We start from the raw sequence: 12,994 nt of genomic DNA, 5'->3' as shown, positions 1-12,994 counted from the left end.
CCAAATGTAAAGTTAGAAACATACCATGTACTCTCTACTACAGGTAAAAGTTTATGCGTTTAAGGGACAGAGAACAGAGTATCCCGTGTATGCAATCACATGCTCCATTTCTGATACTTCTGTTCATGACTAACGATTTGCCACCACCCGTGAACAAAGTGAGCAGTTTTACAATACAAGCTGTACACCCAGCTGGCAGTAATCATCACATTGCAGTACTTTCCGCACTGACTACAAATCCACACAGAGTGACCGACTCTGCATCTAACGGGGCAAAGTACAACGATGTCCCCCAAGCTTAAAGTTTCGCTCATCATAGGTGTCACCGCAACACTTAGTCAAACTGGCCAGGTATCACATCGCACAACTCAACACCGCACTTTAAGGAATCACTTGGATTGCAGGAGACGACACATAGATTCTAAATACCTCCATCGCAGCCTTTGTAGCTCCCCGTACTGAGCAATTATTCTCTCCTGCTAGAGCCACATGAGACACTCAAGCTTTTATGCTGAGAGCAAAAGTAGTCTCTGTTATGTATTTCAAGTGACTCAGGTGGCCAAGGTAATTTAATCAACGCGTGAAGACCTTTGCCCAACCCTCTAAGTTATAGGGCTAGCCAAAGAGGGCAGAAGGAGGAAGCCACTCAGCGGGAGTCTCCATAGAATCTGCTTATTTTCTTGCCTCCTGCCTTGCCAAAAGTTGCTAAAGCATCATCTTTGATCGTATTCTTAAACAGTTGTTCAACCCTAAACAAGACCTGAACGACATGCAGGAGACCTCGCATAGGACCATGCTGGTTTCAGCAGCCCAAGGATATGCAAATTTTCAAAGTCCTCAAACACTATTGGAATTAGCCTGGCAGAGAAGGGGAAGATGCGGGAAGATTTCTCCTCCCTAGGCTGGCTCCCCAAGGAGAAAAGGTAAAAAGTGGAATCATTAACAGTCTCCAGGCGATGGCACCCGAAGGACGGAGATGCCCCCCATAGGCGGGCTCGCCGAGGAAAAAAGCTAAAAGCTGTAATTACTGATAGTTTCCGATGGATGGCTCCCGAAGTACGAAGGTGACGGCAATACCGAGTACAAATACCAGACTAGTTTCACGACCACCAGCAATTCTACCCTGTCATAATCCGGCGTTACAAAGTGCAACGACAGGGTAACTCCAGCCCGGTTCCCACCGGCCATTAACAGCACGGCAGGGAGCACAGACTGCAAGCGAGGTATTAGCGCAAATTTGAGAACAAGTGCATGTAGTTGCGCAACACGCATCTAGCAACATGCCACGCTTCAAAGCTAAATTCGAGAAATACTAGTCATAGAATCATAGAATCGTAGAATCATTTAGGTTGGAAAAGACCTTCAAGATCATCGAGTCCAACCATTAACCATGCCCACTAAACCATGTCCTGAAGTACCCTGTCCACTCGCTTTTTGAATATCTCCAGGGATGGTGACTCAACCACTTCCCTGGGCAGCACATGCCAATGTTTGACAACCCTCTCAGTCTGCATAAACTTTCCTTTTATGCTTACAAATCTACAACCAAGAAAGTAGTAAGTAGTTTGTCCTAAATTCAGTGAAGGTAGACAAGCCAAAAAGACACGTTTACGTATAACTCAGTAAGAACCACTCATAACGAAAGCAGGAAAACCTTCACTCTACTGCTACAGGAATGACTGCAGCAGCTTTGTGACCGTCTCACGTACCGGCTCCCTTCTTCCCATCACAAATTCTCCATTTACTCCCATAAGTGAGTGATTTATGTATTCCCAAGTCTATAATCATCTTCTCTAGAGCGTTGTCCTAAACCCCAAAGCCGAGACGAGCGACGTAAGCGACTGCCTATTCAACTTCATCTGAAATCTGCGACACCGAAAAGCATCTTCTGTTGCTTGAGACCAATCTATTTGTGCTACGCCTACCTTTCAGTTTGTATTTCACTCTAACTATTACTAATTCCCGTGAGTACAACCCTACAGGAAATCGACAGCATACTCTATGTGGTACTTAGAGGACATCCACAATGAATCCAAATCACTCATCGGCCCCAGCAGAAGTGAGAACAATGGGGAAAACCTGCCACAACTGAGGAATCTCTGGCTCTGATTTTCAGCCCTTGTGAACAACCTTTTAAAATTCATACTTTACAAAGTTGAGATGTTAAAACCCCCGCATTTTCACACGCACACAAAAAGAGTTTTAGGCAGCTGGAAATATCTTGACACTGAAATTAACTCATTACTGGGAATTCTCTTTATGTTAATAAGGAACAAATAGCAAAGGATCTAAGCACCCAAATCATTCTGAAAATGAGTTTGGTTCCCACGCCATTTTGTCATTTGGTAAACGGCCTCCGGTATTGAAAAGCTGCACTCCCCAACTTTTCTTATTGTCTTTAACATTAAAACTATTTCTTTTTTTAAGTCAAATAAGAAACATTTACAGTCTAGCAAACCAAATGAAGGCATGGTGATTTTAAAAAATATTTAGGCGGGTTTTGGCACTCCTACAGCTCTCAAAGGCCCAAGTCTTGACAGGTTCTATTCTGTGTTATCGGTACAGCAAATGCGTAGGAGAAAAACCTATCTGCCCTTACCCAACGAGGTTTGGACTTGTGTTACCCAGCTAAAGAAACTGAGACGGTTTTGCATGCCTTCTAATCGTCAGTTAGACAGGACTGTCCTCAATTTGCAAGGTGTTTTCTCTTTAGTAGAAAATGGGAAAATAGTTTACTTACATTAATTTCCTCAGTTTTAGGAAGATTGTTAGAAACAGTTACTTCTTCCTGTGGAAAAGGAACGTTTCCTTCATCTCCAGCTGCTTCTGGGTTACGTTCTTCAGGTAAATCCACACACTTCCCCTCAAGGCAATTTTCTGAATGAGTACTGACCACTTCCTCGCTGTCAAGGATACGTATCACAGCTGGAAGAGATTTATATCATTTTAACTTAACTGCTCTATAAATGAGATGCGTTTAAGCAACAGGAAGTAACAGAGGGAGCAGGAGCCAAGAATACAGTTCTCCATCCTGCCACATACATCGGGCTTTCCCCAAACGCTAGAAACCAGAACCATCTACCCGGCAGCTAGTTATTCTTCACAGCCTGAGTACTGAGGGATGCATCATCTTTCAAAATAGTAACTCAAGCAGCAGATCCCATAGCACACAAATTAGTAGTGGTGTACAACACCGAAATACATAATGATCTCTCCTTCTAATATTTGACATTCTACCCGTTTTCTCAGTACCTTTATCCAGAACAGGAACATTGGCTATGCATTTTCTACAAGGACTTTCTCTGAGGAGGGTATTCTTCTCTCTACAGTTTAATGAAAGGTAGCAGTAACATGCTAGTACTACTTCAGTCTGAGACACCTGTAGCGCTATGGCAAACTGCATGTTTTACTTGAGGCCTTCAGCTGCCTTAACTCACATAACATCTCCCACATACTGTACGTACATTCACCCTCTGCCTGCAGGGATTCAGAAAGCTGTGTGTTTGTTGCAACTGGTATGGCTTTTTCTTCTGATGAAGAGGACATTTTGGACTCCTGCTGGTTTGCTTCACTGCATGAGCAGAAAGAGAGAAATCCATCACAAAGCTTCAAAACAAACCTTGAAGAGCTTTACAAATTACTTTCTCACTGTAAGGTCTTCCAGTTTCCAAACAGAAAAAAACTAAGGAAAATGAGAAATTCCTTTACCAACACATCGACATTCAATTCCCGACTCATCTTGTGCAACGAATCAAGTACTTAACATTCTTCCCAGCTATCTCACACTGGATAATAACATAACAACAGAGTTGTATTAAAGAATAATATATTCTTTGTCTTCTGTAGAAAGAGTGCAACTGCCATACTCGAGGTCTAGAACCAACTGAACAGAAGTTTGTGCCACTGTAAGTTACCACTTGAAATTAAGGGTTATTTCATCGCTAACGTCTCTCACTAAGCAGTTGCAGCTTTTAAAGTACCTGGTGAGAAAACTGCTTCCCTTTCCAGAAACAAACAGGTGCTAATTGACCACACACAGAAAATAGAAATTAAGTGTATAAAATACTGCCAGAAAGTATTCAAGCCCCACAATAAACCCACTAAAGTTACAGGAATCTCAGGTGTAATTTGCACCGACATAACATTCAGACAAAAGCAGGGCTTCTCTTCACAGTATCTGCTTAGTAACCCCCTCAAACTGTAAAAAGGTGCATATAGCCTGCTGAACAAAATCCTTATCCCGCTACTTTGGGGTCTGCAATGATTTGAGAAAAAAAGGCTCAAACTGACAGCTCGTCAATTTGACTTCTCTTCATGCCACATTAGTTCTGTCCACAGACAGAAAGGAACAGGAAACCTGTTGTATTTAAGAACACAGGAGAGAACCAATACCAGCTCAAAAATCATAGTTTTCAAACACAGGAAAGCCAGCAGTCACATGTTGTGTGAACCTAAAGGTGTATCTATATTTCATAAACTTACCCTTCACTTGCAGTCCCAGAAGTAGCAGCCTCAGCAGCTTTAAACAACCATTTACCATCCTCAGGAAGGGTAAGACGGTCAGCATTTGATTCTTCCACAAATCCTACAAAAACAGACAGATGGGTGACTTCCCTGTTGCACTTAACATCATTTCTTTCAAAATGCTCATATGATTTTCGAGAGAGCCGTAACGCATTTCACCTAGGATGGTGATCTAACAAAATAACGCTACCAAGACTTCAACTGCACAGAAGGTCTGAGTTCTTCTGTCCAGTAAAACCAGAAGTCTGATGCATAGTTTCCGTCAAGAAAACAACATGGCCATTGACATTCTGTTTACAAACTCAACTTGATATGTTACTGACCTAATACATAAAAACCTCAGGAAACATCCCTCCTTCTTAAAATTGGGTCAGAAGTTTTTCTTATTTCTCTTTGGATATTTAACTCATCCCAGCAATGCTTCTTTCCTTTCCTGATTTCGTTTCCCCTCTTCTACAAGAATGCATCTAAGGTCGTCTCCTGTTCTTTTCTCTAGCGGTTGACTGGTGGTGTTGAAACCCAACTGCTTGCTAGCCTGTTTTTCTCTCAACAGGCCAAATTCTAGAAACACCCTCCTCCTTTTCTTCTTTGTTTCTGCCATCTGCTTCCTCCAGATCCAACAATTACCTTTGCAGACAGTACGCAGGACTGGGATAATTTTGCTAGCTCAGCCCAAACAAGAGCTATACTGACTGCCCCCTAACGCTTCCAGAGTACCGAAATTGTACAGAACTGTTTGTACCATAGTCCGGCAATGACAAACTTTCTTCATAAGGTTATTCTTTAATGATTAGGACCTTATCATTGTTTTTAAGGAAAAGCACCCTTGATTTCTTGTCCAAACACAGGGCAGCTAAAATCAGACAGGCAAATGTTTTGATCTATCTTACTAGAAACACTCAGACCTGGAGAACCCCTTTTACCCATGTACACGGAGTCCCTGTCTGGGCACTGCTCTTATTGAAAAAGAAAAGGAGCTGAGGAGCTTCAGGAGCAGCAGTGACTCTCCAGGATCCTCCGGAATCATCTCAGGCTTAGGACTGAATCAGGCTGCATATGATTCACAGATACCGGAGTACGCGCTCCCCGCTACAAACTGTTTCGAGACCTCGGACGCAGAACTCCGACACTTGCATACCTCTCCCAGGAATAGCAAACTTTTGTTCTAAGGAGCTGAGCGGACTGAGCTCTGTTTGTCCAATCCTGACTGTAGCTGTGTTTACACATCTTCTCCCTGTTCCTGCACCACTGTCATTCCCAGCTCTTCATCACTGCTCACCAGCTAGTGAGCTACATCTCTTCTAATCTGCCAGCAGACCTGCTCATATGAACACATCTTCAGCAGCTGCACTGGCTTGAATGAGTTGAATTGAGCTGAATTACCAAAGACCAGCTGAAATAGGTTTGGAAAAGGCTGCAGAAGCTGTTGAGCCAGCAAAAGGAGCAAACATGGCTGTAATGAGAAGCAGATACACAAGCAGACTCACTTCCCAAAGAAAACTACTTAACTGAGCACTAACGAGGGGGGTAAAAAAACAAAACAACAAAAAATTACCTATCTAGTCAAAGCACGCCATAGGCTAAACGTGCTGTAAAAAAACCTGCAGCCTACAGAAGTCCCCCTAAAACAGAACCAGAAGCCTAAGTTTTCAGCTTGTACCCCTCTCAAAACTCCCACAAGTCGCTGCTGCCTCTCCGCTGCAATTACACACAAGAAATGCCAGCCAAAAGCAGTATACATGCAGAATGTCCACGAGACCTAAAAAAGGGCTCAAAACACAGTGGCAATTTTAAAAGCCTAGGACAAGGAAGTGCCTCGGACATTTGTGAATGCTCATCATGGACTGTTGCACCCGTCAGTAATTTAGCCTTTTGAAGACATTTGAAAAATGCAGAAGCTTAGGTTATCATAGCAGGAAACACACCAGCTGCTTTTCTCAGTTCTGATGAATCTGGTTGTCCCATCGGGAAGGGTTTCTCTTCAACTATTTCACTGTCTTCCTCCTTCTCCAGTTCTTCAAAATCGGCAGTTTCTTCAGCGGAAGAATTAGCTGGATTAGCAGCTATAAAGATGACTTCATCTTCAAAATCGCCAGGTGATTTTGCATCATGATACTCCAAAGCAGCTTGGTCTGACCTGGCAGAGAAGTTACTGTTTTCTTTGCTGACATCCGTTTTCTCCAAACCGTCTCCAGACTCTTCCACTTCAGCACCACCTTCCTCGGGATTGCTCAGAGGAAACAGAGCTGGTTTATCTCTACTTTCTGACCAAGCATCCTCCACCACTCTGTGATGATGCTCAGATGAAACTCCAGATGGTGCTTTGTTATCTTCCGTTACCTTTATTTTTTAAAAAGAAAGTTCACAATCAAGATCACACATATGCTTTTTGTCAAAGCAAGACAAAAAAAAAGAACAAATATATACCGATATTTGTCAGTTTTGCAAGTGTCGCCTTAAGCAAGGCGCTACAAAATTAGTTCTCATGCTAGCACTATCTTAGCTTTTAAAGCAGAGTGTAAAAACCAATCCCACTTTTGACTGCTTATTGAGTTTCCACAACCTTGGAGAATTAAGATGAAGTGGGCCTTGTAAGTGCTTGCTTACCCTGTCGTCTCAAGGCTGTTCATTGGGTTCACTACTGTGTTTTCAAGAAGAGGGAGCTTTGCATACCTAAAATCATAACTCCAAGATTTCTCTTTTTTTATGCTTGCCTTTTCAGCTTGTATGCACTACTAACATATTTTAGCGTTCACTATGCCTGTGGCGTGGAACAAGTAAATTAATCCGGCCACACTGCACTATTACTAAGAACTTCCTACAGGAGAGAGAGCCTCTTCTTACAGTTGAGTAGCTCTTTATAACAGGCAATAACAGGTACGATAAAAACAGGTTAAGACAATTTGTTAGTACAGGTACGGAAAGCTCCTCCAGGTAGATACTAGCTTTGGAACATTACTTTGGCAACTGCATGACGAGCTGAATCAGGGAAGCCACCTGACAGAACAAAAGGAGGAGCAGAAGGGGGCAACTTCCAGGTGGACAGACTTCATTTGACAACTACACGAATGCTATCGCTGGTGCAAGGCAAGAAGCAAAACCAAGAACTTTAGGGCTAGAGAAGAGACAGCCATACAGCTCTCTTCATCGGCAGTCTATTTTTACCATAGCTTAAGGAAACCCAGGCCTTGCAAAAAGAGAGACTGAGAGTAAATGCAGCTCATGACTTTTGTTGCTTTCAGAGGTGTTTCATTCACAAAGCTTAACGAACCCAAACAACTGACTCAATCTGTATTCCTTACCCTCCTGCCATACCACCATTTCAAAAGGTATAGCGGGAAGCTGCACACATGCAATTTGGAACAATCACAGCGCCTAGTGATGCTGGAGTAAAAACCACCAAGGTGGCTGGTATTTGTTAAGAATATGTTCCTGCAGGCAGGTGATGTTACAGAAGGTCTAACATAACCTTTTTGGACCAAATTCAAGTCTGCCGTTCTGATTTGCTATTCCAGTTCTCAATATAAGGAGTATTGGAAAACTTGAAAAAAACTAAATCAAATCACAGTCTGTAAAGCCTTTAACTATAAAGATCACTAACTACAGGCCAGCTTACCCCAACAGTCCATTTTGCATTCAAGTTCTCTTCCCTGAAAGATACCCTACGCTCCTTTGCTCGTAGAGGAGGAGGTAGAGATCGTCCTGGAGATGCAGAAGGAGTTGCTAGGGGTGTAGTGCGAAGGCTGGATCTGAGAATAGACCGAGGAGTAAACGCAGGAAAACCAGAAGCAGCTGTGGCCAAAACATTAGCTCTCTATGAAAAGAAAAAAAAATATTTAATTTAAGACCTATTAAATCTTCAAAATGGAAGACTTCACTTGTCAAAAGTATTAGTTCAAATTAAAGTGAGTTTGTACCAGCAGAGAGGACAAAGTTTAGCCTCTGCACTGCTCTTTTTCCAAAGAAAATATGTTAAATACTTTGTGTTAAATATTTTGGTGGTTTCATGTTAAACAAAGTTTACAGGCTTTTGCTTCGGTTGGTTGATCCTGTTTTGTAAAACACAAACCTTAACCACAAGAGGTGTCTCCAGTAAATTCAGCTCCGGTGCTCTTGAAAAATTCTTTTGTGAGATGGAACCAAGCATATTTGATTTCAATGGGCTGGATGCCATGAATGAAGTAGAAGCGCCACATGGTGACTGCCAGCTACCACCCTGTGCTGCAGAACTTGAAGGAACAGGATGAACCACCAAATCCGGCAATCTGTGAAGATACACAATTGAAAATATGAACATAAATAAATACATGAAATAAAATCTTGAGCTGTGCTCAAGACATCTGAGATGATACATAACAAAAACTTTCAATGAACAAGAAATACAGGTGAACCCGCACTGCTGGGCTGATAGATCAGGCCCATGAACAAGTTACAGGCTTTCTCTTGTTTTTTCATGATTTCGTGATGTCACTTAATTTCCTAAATCCCTGCCATCTGAGGCAAGAGTAATGCAATTTTACGTTGCACCAGTGATGTAATTCTCATGTCAGAAGAAAATTCCTCTGCATTTCAATGCTGGGGCCACTTCAAATTCTCCACTTAGTTGTGTCCCCAAGCCGACCTTTTCTTTAACAGGTACAAAGCTAAATTTTGTTAACGGCTGTCCCAACAAATGCATCGGGCAACTCTGCATCAGGGAGAGGACGTGTTATGACTGGTGGTTCTGTAGCTCTAGGCCTAGAATTAAAAGGAAAATGTAACTGACTTGCACTCCCCTCAAGTCCAAACGTACCAGAATTCAAGTTTCACCTTGAATATACTACCTCTAGGAAAATCATCTGACAACTGCTAGCTTCTTTTTTGCTCTTTATAATTCTGCCTGGTTTTGAGTGAAAAAAAAAAGGAAAAGGCAGAAACGAAGCAGAAGCTGGGCACAAAGTGGTAAAAGATTGCTATTTGATCACACAATCAAGTCTACCAAAACCTGTACACCAATAGCTTGTTGGCAATCATGGGTTTCGTTTCAGCTACCTTAAATTCTGTAAACATATTTACTGTAATGTAAATAGATGTATTTGCATAAATGAGATTGTCATAGCAGAAGAACTCTCACTCCAAGTATTACTTAAGATGAATTGATTCTTAAATGTTATATCTTGTAGGTGCAAAAAAAGCCAAAGAAAGCTTTATTCAGGTGCCCCTTCCCTCCAAAACACTAACATAATTCAAGTGGATTTTTCTCTCTCTCTCTCCAAACACGCAGCTCAAGACTAAACTTTGTTAAAAGGCTGCTTACCTATCACGGCGTGAGCAACTGGTTTTCTGCTCATTTTCTAACGCTACTTCTCCAATTTTGGACAATACATTACTGATGAACGTTGCTCTTGTACGCACATTTCCTGCATTTGCTTGTTTTGTTACTGTTGATAACGGCTTTGGTCTTGCGACTGTAAAGCAAGAGGGGAAAAAATATCAGCCTTGTGTGATCAAAGTCGTGGTCAGTTGTCCATTGTATTTCCCTCCCCTAAAAATTACCTTCTCTTGAGACCAATGAAGGCAAGTGGTAAGGCTTGGCTCTCTCTCTGGCCAGCTTCCTTTGAACTCTAGGAAGGATCTTGCCATATTGGTGCAATGTAGAATTCCTGGCAACTGCTCTCTCTCTCAAGCCAGGCTCACGATCATTCTGATGAACAAAAAGCATAAAGCAAGAAGGTAACTGATTACAAGAAGTTCACTGCACACAACTATCTCTGCTATTTCTAATTAGTGAATACATTTCCTCCACAGATACTGTATAATACCGCCACTGCACAGAGGAGCAGCAAGTTCTACTCCTTGGCACACACCAATTCCACCTGGTAATTTCAGCAAAGGGCAAGGCAGACTAGGATAAGAACAGAACCTACAACTTCAAGTTGAAACAATTCTGGCACTCGGCAGAACCTCACTCCGATACGCTTGTTCTCACCTGCAATTTTCAAATGGCTTATGAAATAGCAGGCTTTCCCTTGTTTTTCCTGAAACACCAATGTCCGAGATGACTGAATATTCAGGGCAACTGCAAATTACAGTGGACGCAATGATGTGAATATTAAAACAAGTAAGAAAAGGCTACCTACACACACCTTCTGGCCAAATGAAAGTTTTCAAATGCAGGACCTAAACCTTCCAAGACCACCTTATAAGTGCGATCCACTGGAAAACTATGGTTCCGGAACACAGAAAATGTATCACAGATTCATAACAGAAGTTCGCAAAACGCAAAATTTAATCTGGCTGTTTTGAGAAACAGAAGTTAGATAAGAATTTCTGTCATCAAAGGGGTAAAACAGAAGTTGTGGAGTCGCAGAGCTCATGCTATAACTGGAGGAAATAAAAAGAAAACCAAACCAGCACACAGATTTTACCTGTGCATTGGCATCCAGACTGCTCTCAGCTAGAAAAATAAAGTTGTGTGCAAGATTCAAGAGGTGACATACAACATACTCTTCATGCCACAGAAAGGAGTGACACAAACAGCGTTCGGCAATCTAAACCATTATTCCTTAGATGCAAACAAACTATTTTAAGTGGAGTCAACAATGGTCTGCAACACTTAGTTTATAACTTCACGCAGTAGCTTTGGAGTAGTGAAATATTTTGTTCAACTTTTAGGTTCAGCTGGAACGGAAAGTGTAGAAACTTATTCCTAGTATTTCAAAGAATGGTATAAAAACCAAAGCGTTGATTTTTATTTTATTTACTACCAAAAATGGTTAGTAACACCTAACAGAAACCTGCACACTTGACAGAACTTTCACGCTTACCGTAAGATTAACGTTCATTGAACGATTCGACTGCAGCGCTGGGATATAGTTGGCACGCTGCACATGGTGGTCTAAAGGAAATCTAAGATTCCGGACAGCAGCATCGCTCTGTAAAATCTTCTCCAAACACTCCTATGAGAAATAACACATTTCAAAAATCTGTTATGATTCTGCCTCTTCTCTTTTCAAAGAGACCATTAAGATTTTTTTCGTGTCCACACTTACTTGTTCAGTGCCTGTGAAAGGTAGCTTCAGTAAGTCTTCCATTAGTCCCATCTCCTGACAGATTTCATACACGTGTTTTAACAGCTCTTCGATGTTTAACCTGGTGGCATGTTGCTGCAACAGACCCCAAGCCTCCACCACGCACCTGTAATTCAATTTTTTGAGATGTAAAGGAATATTAATAGTATCACCAAAAAGATGCCCCCAAACGACTGTATTCAGAGTTTAAAGGGAATTTAGGGCATGGTGATTCGCATTAGTTGTTCTCCACCTTTCACAATATTGGAATGCCAAAACGGTGGGATAGGTTTCTTTACCTATTGGACAACAACACCGTGAGGAAAAGCCGCACTTCACTGCTGCTTGACATTGCTGGCTTCATCATCTGTATGTATCTGAGGGCTCGCCTACGCTCTCCTTGGCACATCAGGGATTGAATAATTCTCCTGTGCTGCCATGACACAGTTTTGATTGTGGCTGGATGAAAGAGCAGGGCCAGTGAATTCTGTAGAGGTTAGAGGTCAGGTGTATTATCATATGCACGTGCACGCACGCCACAAGAACATTCAAAAGTATCTTAAGTAAGGGTGGACGTGTGTCAAATAAACTTAGATGACTAACTACTGTAGATAAAAATTCTCAAGTATTTGCAAAAAAAATAATCCAGTTAGCCATACAGAACAAAGCGAGTGTTTTAAAAGGAGTAATTCACACTTTTCCAGAGTAACCAAATCTCTGTGTACAAACACCACTTTCTATAAATACATTACTAAATAATAAGCTATTCTCCCAGACAAACAGATATATTAACTTTGTGACAGGCAAAGAACAACCTTCAGCATCAGAAAGAACATGAATTAGGTTGAACAGTCACTTCTGCAGTCTTCTGCCTCAAACCTTGCTGCTATGATCATAGTTTTAATATTTAAAGTACCTAAAACACTGTCTTTGAGAAAGCGCTCCATCGGTCTGCTGGAAGCAACCTAAATGGATGGCTTTGAAAACTCAAGTATCAAGCATGATTAAAGTTGATTTCTTCTTTGTTTTAATCCATTTCCTGTCAAAGTGGCTAAAAGAGAATTTCAGATTATAACTTATTGCTAAAGATGTCGAAGCAGTATGACAAAAGGGCTTCTAATGTTGTAGCACCTGTTATTAGCTAAGCACCGATTTTTTAAAATCATTTTACAGATTACAGCTTTGGACTGTAAGGGATGTCTAACTGAACTGTAACGTACTTACTTCGTAATCATTGTGATCTAGAAGCCAAAAACCTTCAACAAGCTTAACAAGTCCCCAAGGGATAGCAAAGGCAGTTGGGAAGGAGTCGATTGAAGTCTCTGTTTTATTCGGAAAGGAACGCGTGATATCTAGCAGCAAGTAAATTGTCTGACATCAAGTATCTAGTTAAGGCTAATCAATTTGGAAGACCAAACACT

The 12,994-nt window shown here is 41.5% G+C and overlaps 1 pseudogene; it reads right to left on the bottom strand.

The window, feature by feature from the left end:
* Positions 1–12,994, bottom strand: part of LOC142038106 (protein ELYS-like) — a 41,574-nt pseudogene that overhangs the window by 1,942 nt on the left and 26,638 nt on the right.

This window comes from Buteo buteo, chromosome 12 (assembly GCF_964188355.1).
Source record: "Buteo buteo chromosome 12, bButBut1.hap1.1, whole genome shotgun sequence".
Taxonomy (NCBI): Eukaryota; Metazoa; Chordata; class Aves; order Accipitriformes; family Accipitridae; genus Buteo; species Buteo buteo.
This window is presented reverse-complemented; position numbering and strand designations above follow the sequence as displayed.